Raw genomic sequence first — 6,456 nt, 5'->3', positions numbered from 1 at the left:
ATTAATCTCAGATTGTTGGAGCCCATGATCTGTAGGTCCGTGAGGTTCTCTTACTAGCTCGTAAATGGATTAGCTTTAGAGTAGCGTGATAAGTTAATTTGAAACGTTCAAATTAGAATTAAACAGAATAAAAGAATTAATATTTAAATATGATTTAAATATATGGATCTGGATTTGTGTAAAATTAATTTAATATTTGATATTAAATTAATTAGAATTATTTAAATTGTTTAATAACTATTTATTAATTTTATTAAGAAAATTAATTTATGAAATTAATTTTATAAAATTAATAATATTTTCAATTCTAGAAATCAAATTAATTTTTGAAATCAATTGAAAAAGATTGAAAAAGATTGAAAAACACAAAAATGGAATTTTGGTTTTTTCCATTACACCTTCAAGTAGCTCACACAAAACCTACTTCATTTGGCTTCAATAACTCGCATGAGCTGCATCTGATATAGTCATTTTCTTTGCATGATAGTCTGCAATATTTTGAGAAGATTGGAGTGGAATTGAGGCATGCAATCTATAGAATTTTTGTTGAAAAATTCGGGTTGAAGAAGATGTTCTTCAAGTGGGTTGCTGCAGTGAGCACTTCTCCAAGTTCCCTTCATTCAAGCTTATTTTGAGTCCAAAACTCAATCTAAAGCTCCAAGAGAATAGTGGGGAAGATTTTGAGGTGGTCTACAATAAGATTTGGAGAAATTTGCAGCTGGAAATCAAGATTTCAAGAAGTTCTACAAAGGTATGACTTGAAACCCACTTGTTACTGTGTTAGCATGCTTTAGTTACTGCTAAAATTAATGAATTAGAGTGCTTATTGATCCTTGTTGCTTCCGCTGCTTACTGATACATTCCAACAGTGTGTGGTAGTGGATTTCTTTCGTGGTAGTTTGAGGGCTCAGTCTGTGGGCTATAGAGATCTTACTGCTCGAATTGAGGATATTCTATCGTTCTGCTAGCCTGTGGACTGTGTGATGGTGCTTGGTTGCCTTGTTGGTTGGGATGAGATACAAAAGGTTTTATTTTCAATGAAGTATGAGAAAGTTCCTAGGCCAGATGAGTTTTCAGTGGATTTCTATAGATCTACTTGGTGTGTGGTTGGAGATGATTTTTGTGAGGCTGTGCTGAAGTTTTTTGAGTCCTATTATCTGCTTGGTGGTGTTAACGCTACTGCTATTACTTTTATTCCATAGAGGCCTGGTGCTAAGCATATGGAGGATTTCATCCTATTTCATGTTGCAATGTTGTGTGTAAGTATACCTTCTTTTATAAGTGGTAACCATTCAGCGTTTGTTCCTGGCAGATCTATTTGTGACAACATTTTATTGTGTCTGGAGCTTATGGGGGGTTATCAGTTAGATAGGGGGAAGCCGAGATATATGTTGAAGGTTAACCTTTAGAAGTCGTATGATTCGAATAATTGGGATTTCCTGTTTAGTGTGCTGCTTGCTATTGGTATGCCTATTCAATTTGTTTGTTGGGTGAGGGCTTGTGTTACATTTCCAACTTTCTCTGTGATGATCAATGGTTCCCTTGAGGGGTTTATCTCGGGTAGAAGGGGTTAAGGCAAGGGTATCTATTGTCTCCCTTTTTGTTTATGATGGTGATGGAGGTGTTTTCCTGGTTGTTAAATAAGCCTCCTGAGTCGTTTAAGTTCCATGATCGGCGTGAGCGTGTGGGCTTGACTCATTTTGGCATTTGTAAATGATCTTATGATTTTATGTGCAGCTGAGAGGGATTCTTTGGAGTTTATGGGGTGGGTTCTGGGGGAGTTTGCGCAGTTGTCTGGGTTAGTGGCAAATGTGGGGAAGAGTTCCATGTTTATTGCAGATGTTCATTCTAGTGAGGCTGAGGAGCTTGCCGCTTTTATGGGGTTTACCCTTGGAGTGCTGCCTATTAGGTATCTTGGGTTGCCGTTAATGGGTGGTTAGTTGAAGGCAGTGGATGTGCTCCTTTGATCTAGAGGATTACAACTCATATTAGAACCTGGGCGGCTCAATCCCTTTCATTTGTCGGGAGGTTGCAGCTAGTCAGGTCTATCTTACAATCCTTTCAGGTGTTTTGGTGCAACATATTTGTTTTTCTTGCGAGTGTCTCTCATGAGTTGATCGATTGTTATGGAGTTATTTATGGAGTGGCAGTAGGGATAGGCGGGGTGGTGCACAAGTTGCATGTGATGAGGTGTGCTTGCCGAAGGGTTTGGGGGGGGGGGGGGGGGGAGGGTGTGGGGATTGGGTGTTAAACATGCGACTTCGTGGAACTAGGCTGCTATTATGAAGCAGCTTTGGCTTCTTATGGTCAAGTCTGGCTTGTTATATGTGGCATGGATGGAGACGTATATTCTGCATGGTCGGTCCTTATGGGCGATCCGGTGTGAGGCAGGGAGGTCATAGTGCTTGAAGGCCAAGCATATGGTTCTTTTGACAGTGGGTGATAGGAGATCATGTTTTGTGTGGTGGGATCCTTGGTTGCCAGGGGGAGGGATTATGGAGTTGTATGGGTCTAAGGTGGTGTGTGACGCAAAAAGTAATCCTAAGGCGCGATTCTCAGAGTTTGTGGATGGTGAGGGAGGTCGGAGGTGACCTACATTGTCGTGAGAAATGTTAGAGATATGGGGCTTGATTCAGGCAGTGGGGCCTAGGGTGAGTGGGAGGATTATTGGATGTGGGTTTCTGAGTGTTAGTGGTAAGTTTTCTATTACCAGTGCGTGGAAGAGTTTTCGTCTTCATCGTCCTAGGGTGTCATGGGTGTGTCTTCTATGGTCTGAAGGTGGTATTCCGTGTCATTCCTTCTGTGCCTAGTTAGCCGTAAGGGACAGGTTAGGTACTTGGGATTGGTGGAGGAGGTGGGATATGTCGTCTGAGGGGGGGTGTCTTCTGTGTATGGGAGGTGTGGAGTTGAGGACCATTTATTTTTTGAGTGTGGGTTTAGGAGAGAGGTGTGGTTGGGTGTCTTGCGTCAGTTGAGGTCGTCTCATCGGGTGGCGGGATGAAGGGTGGAGTTGAGTTGAGTGAGTCGAATGGAGTTGGGTAAGGGAGTATGTAGTAAGTTGTTTCGTGTTTCCTAGTGTGCTTCTATCTATAAAACCTGACAGGAGCGGAATTGTAGGCTTGATGGGAGTCGGCCGAGAACGGCTTCAGCTTTGCTTCACCTTATGGCTTCTATGGTTTGTGCTTGTGCCGCTTCCTAGCAAGTTGACCTTTTTGGGCTCATCTAGCCTGTGTTTTTTTTTTTTTGTCTTTCTTTCTTTAGTTCTTTCTGTTGTTCTTTGTTCTGCTGTTGTCCCCTGCTTTTGAGTTTTTCTTGCTACTTTTTCGCCTCGGTGGGTTCATTGTTTGAGTTTGGTGTGGTTTTTGTTTTCTATTGGGTCTTGTCTTTGCTCGTGCTTTGTTGTTGTGTTGCCTTGATCCCGGACTGTGGGATCCTCTTTGTTGTTGTATAATAATATTACCTTTTCTAAAAGAAAAAAGTTCTTTGAGAGTTATATACCTACATTGATATATATTCTTACTTTATAAGTTTGACGTATATTTGAAAATCATGTCATTATATTATGAAAATGATATGATATTTGATGCACCAATGAAAGTCTATTAATATTCACAAATTATATATAAGAGTGTAATTTTAATATTATAATTTATACCTATTATCAAATAACCCTATATCTATGAACATTTTAACACAAATTTTGTGCTGCTACTAAATCATATCATTACAAAGTTCTACGATAAAGAGACAGATGAATGATTAAATATAGATGAAAAAGAAGCAATAATAACCAATAATAATAATAATAATAATAATAATTAAAGTTGTTTAATATATTTACTATTTTGTTTGGATATTGAAATATACATGAAGGAAAAGCTTGAAAAACAGATTGGATGCTTGTAGTAGGAGTGATTGTATAGTGAATAAAACCGGCCTTTTGAAGAACATTGGCCCATTCCACATTTGTTCTTTCTTTACCCTTAATGGTATGAGCCATCATTATCATATCCATCATTAACCTTATATCTGATAACTTGATAATTTCTTCATTTTCATCAATCACTACTGCAACAAGTATCATTTTTCCTGTCTTTTCAGGAACGGCTTCTTTGCAATTTTTCAGATTGTGATTCATTCTTCATCATCCCAATCATGTAGAACATTCTCCAATAATATTATATTTGATCACAAAGTTAATTGTTATCCATCATTTATTGTTAGTGAGAGTCTTAAAGCAACAGAAATTAACAATAGGTTTAATTTCAAATAATATTTGTTTGTTTTGTTTTTTGACTAAACAAACTCTATTTTGGTTTTTGAATTTGTAAGATGCTGAGTTTGCTCTTGAAGTTAAAAAATAATTATTTTGGTGTTTTACTTCTATTTTAATTTTTTTTAAAAATGATAGTAAACCAATTTTATGTAGGCACAAGTAAATTGGGAAAAATTGTCTGCAGAAACCAATTTTCCAGTAGCTCCCATCCCTTCAATAAGAGAAATTGGATGTTTTATTTCAATCTCCCATGCTGGAAAATTGGTTTTTGCAGAAAATTTTCCCCTCACTCAAACCCACACCATTTTCCCTTCACAATTAAGCTCAATTTATTGTTGTACCACTCAAATTCAAGGCTGAGAATAATAGAGAAGATCTTTTGGTGATTCACTTAAGATTTGAAGCCGAGATTTCGTGAAGAGTAGCTTAGATTTGCAAGAATTCTACAAAGGTTTGACATCTTGAAACCCTATTTTGTGGAATTATATTTTGCATCTCAACAAAAGCATAGCTCAACTGGCATAGTGATCATATTATCAATTTTGAGATTTGAGGTTCGAGTTCTCCACCCCACACTTTAATTAAAAAATTTATGTGTCATTTAACAATTTTATGCAAGTCAATCACTGTTTTACCTCAATTGCTTTTTGTCAATTTGTTTATGATCCTACCATAAACAAAATCTGACAATTAGGACCAATTTTGTTGGGATTTATGTCCAAAATCTCATATTTTGTATTATATAAACAATATTCATTTATTTAATAAAATTATTAGTTATTTTAGTCAACTTTTAGTCTTATGTAAGACAATCCATTAAACTAAGATCCAAGGTTATTTTATGTAACTTGAATAGTATGTGATAAACATACAAGTGGATCATGTTCAAGTAATAATCTAAAATGTTTGCAGTATATGGATAAGGTTGGGTGTTTTATACTGGTGATATTACCGGTATGACCCACTTTGTAAATGTTATAAGAGTTGTAACTTTTTCAAAAGATTTGATCCAAATTGTTCATGTGGAGACATGCAAGTGGAGGTATCCTACACGAAGAGTTTATACAAGAACGAATTTGCGGAATGATTAGTCTCTCTTTATAACACCAAAAACTAAAGAGATTAACATTTCATAGGATAACCGAATGTAACTCGATCTCAATCTTGAGTGAATTATGAATTCCTATCTATGAGGACAGTTCTTTGATTTTTATGGGTGAGAGTGGCCTGTGTCGACGACTTCATAAGCTTGCCATCTTGGGGACTTATTTAAGTAAGGAGCTAGGAACATAGCTACACAAGATGAAATTCATTCATTCCCATTTTTAGGGTATGTAGATAAATTGCTCCTGTAAAGGCTGATTTCAAGTCTTGAATAATGAAACCTCACCTTCTCACAGGTTTGAGAGAGATTTAGTTTATAGTTGGTCTATATATTGATTGTTTATTAGATGGATCAGTGGTACTCTAAGAGTAAGAGGTAATTACAGGGGTAAAATGGTAATTTTTTTTAGTTGTAATTACGAGCAAATCATGAAGGATCAACTTACTAATAATGATTATATCCATGGACATAGAAATATATCTACAGTATGAACAGTACAGCTATAGATCGTTAGTGGAGTGACCCATAGTTAATGAATGTTGATTAATTTAATTAAAGAGTTTAACTACTTAATCTCGAATCATTGGAACTTCTAATTTGCAGGTCCATTAGGTATCCCTACTAGCTCACTGAGGGTAAAATAACGATAAATTAGTTTTGAATAAATTCAAATTGTTCAAATTGAGTAAGGAAATATGCATTAATTATATGAGATACACTTAATATAATGTATATAGAAACATTACAATGTAAAGTTAAATTTGAATTAGATTCAAAATTAAACTATATAATATGAGAGTATTAATATTTGAATAAGATCATTCAAATATTAAATTAATATGAATAAGATTTATATAGTAAGGGAATTAAATGTTAATTATATATGATATAATTAATATAAATTATATAGATATAAATCAAAGGACTATCCTCATAGACAGGAGTTCATAATTCAATCAGGATGAAAGTCGAGTTACCTAAAGTCATCCTATGAAATGCTAATCTCTTTAGCCAATGGTGTTATAAAGAGAGATTAATCATGTCGCAATCTGGTCTTATACAAACTTTTTGTATA

Source organism: Benincasa hispida, chromosome 5 (genome assembly GCF_027475165.1).
Source record: "Benincasa hispida cultivar pf3 chromosome 5, pf3_genome.v1.1, whole genome shotgun sequence".
NCBI classification, from domain to species: Eukaryota; Viridiplantae; Streptophyta; class Magnoliopsida; order Cucurbitales; family Cucurbitaceae; genus Benincasa; species Benincasa hispida.
This window is presented reverse-complemented; position numbering follows the sequence as displayed.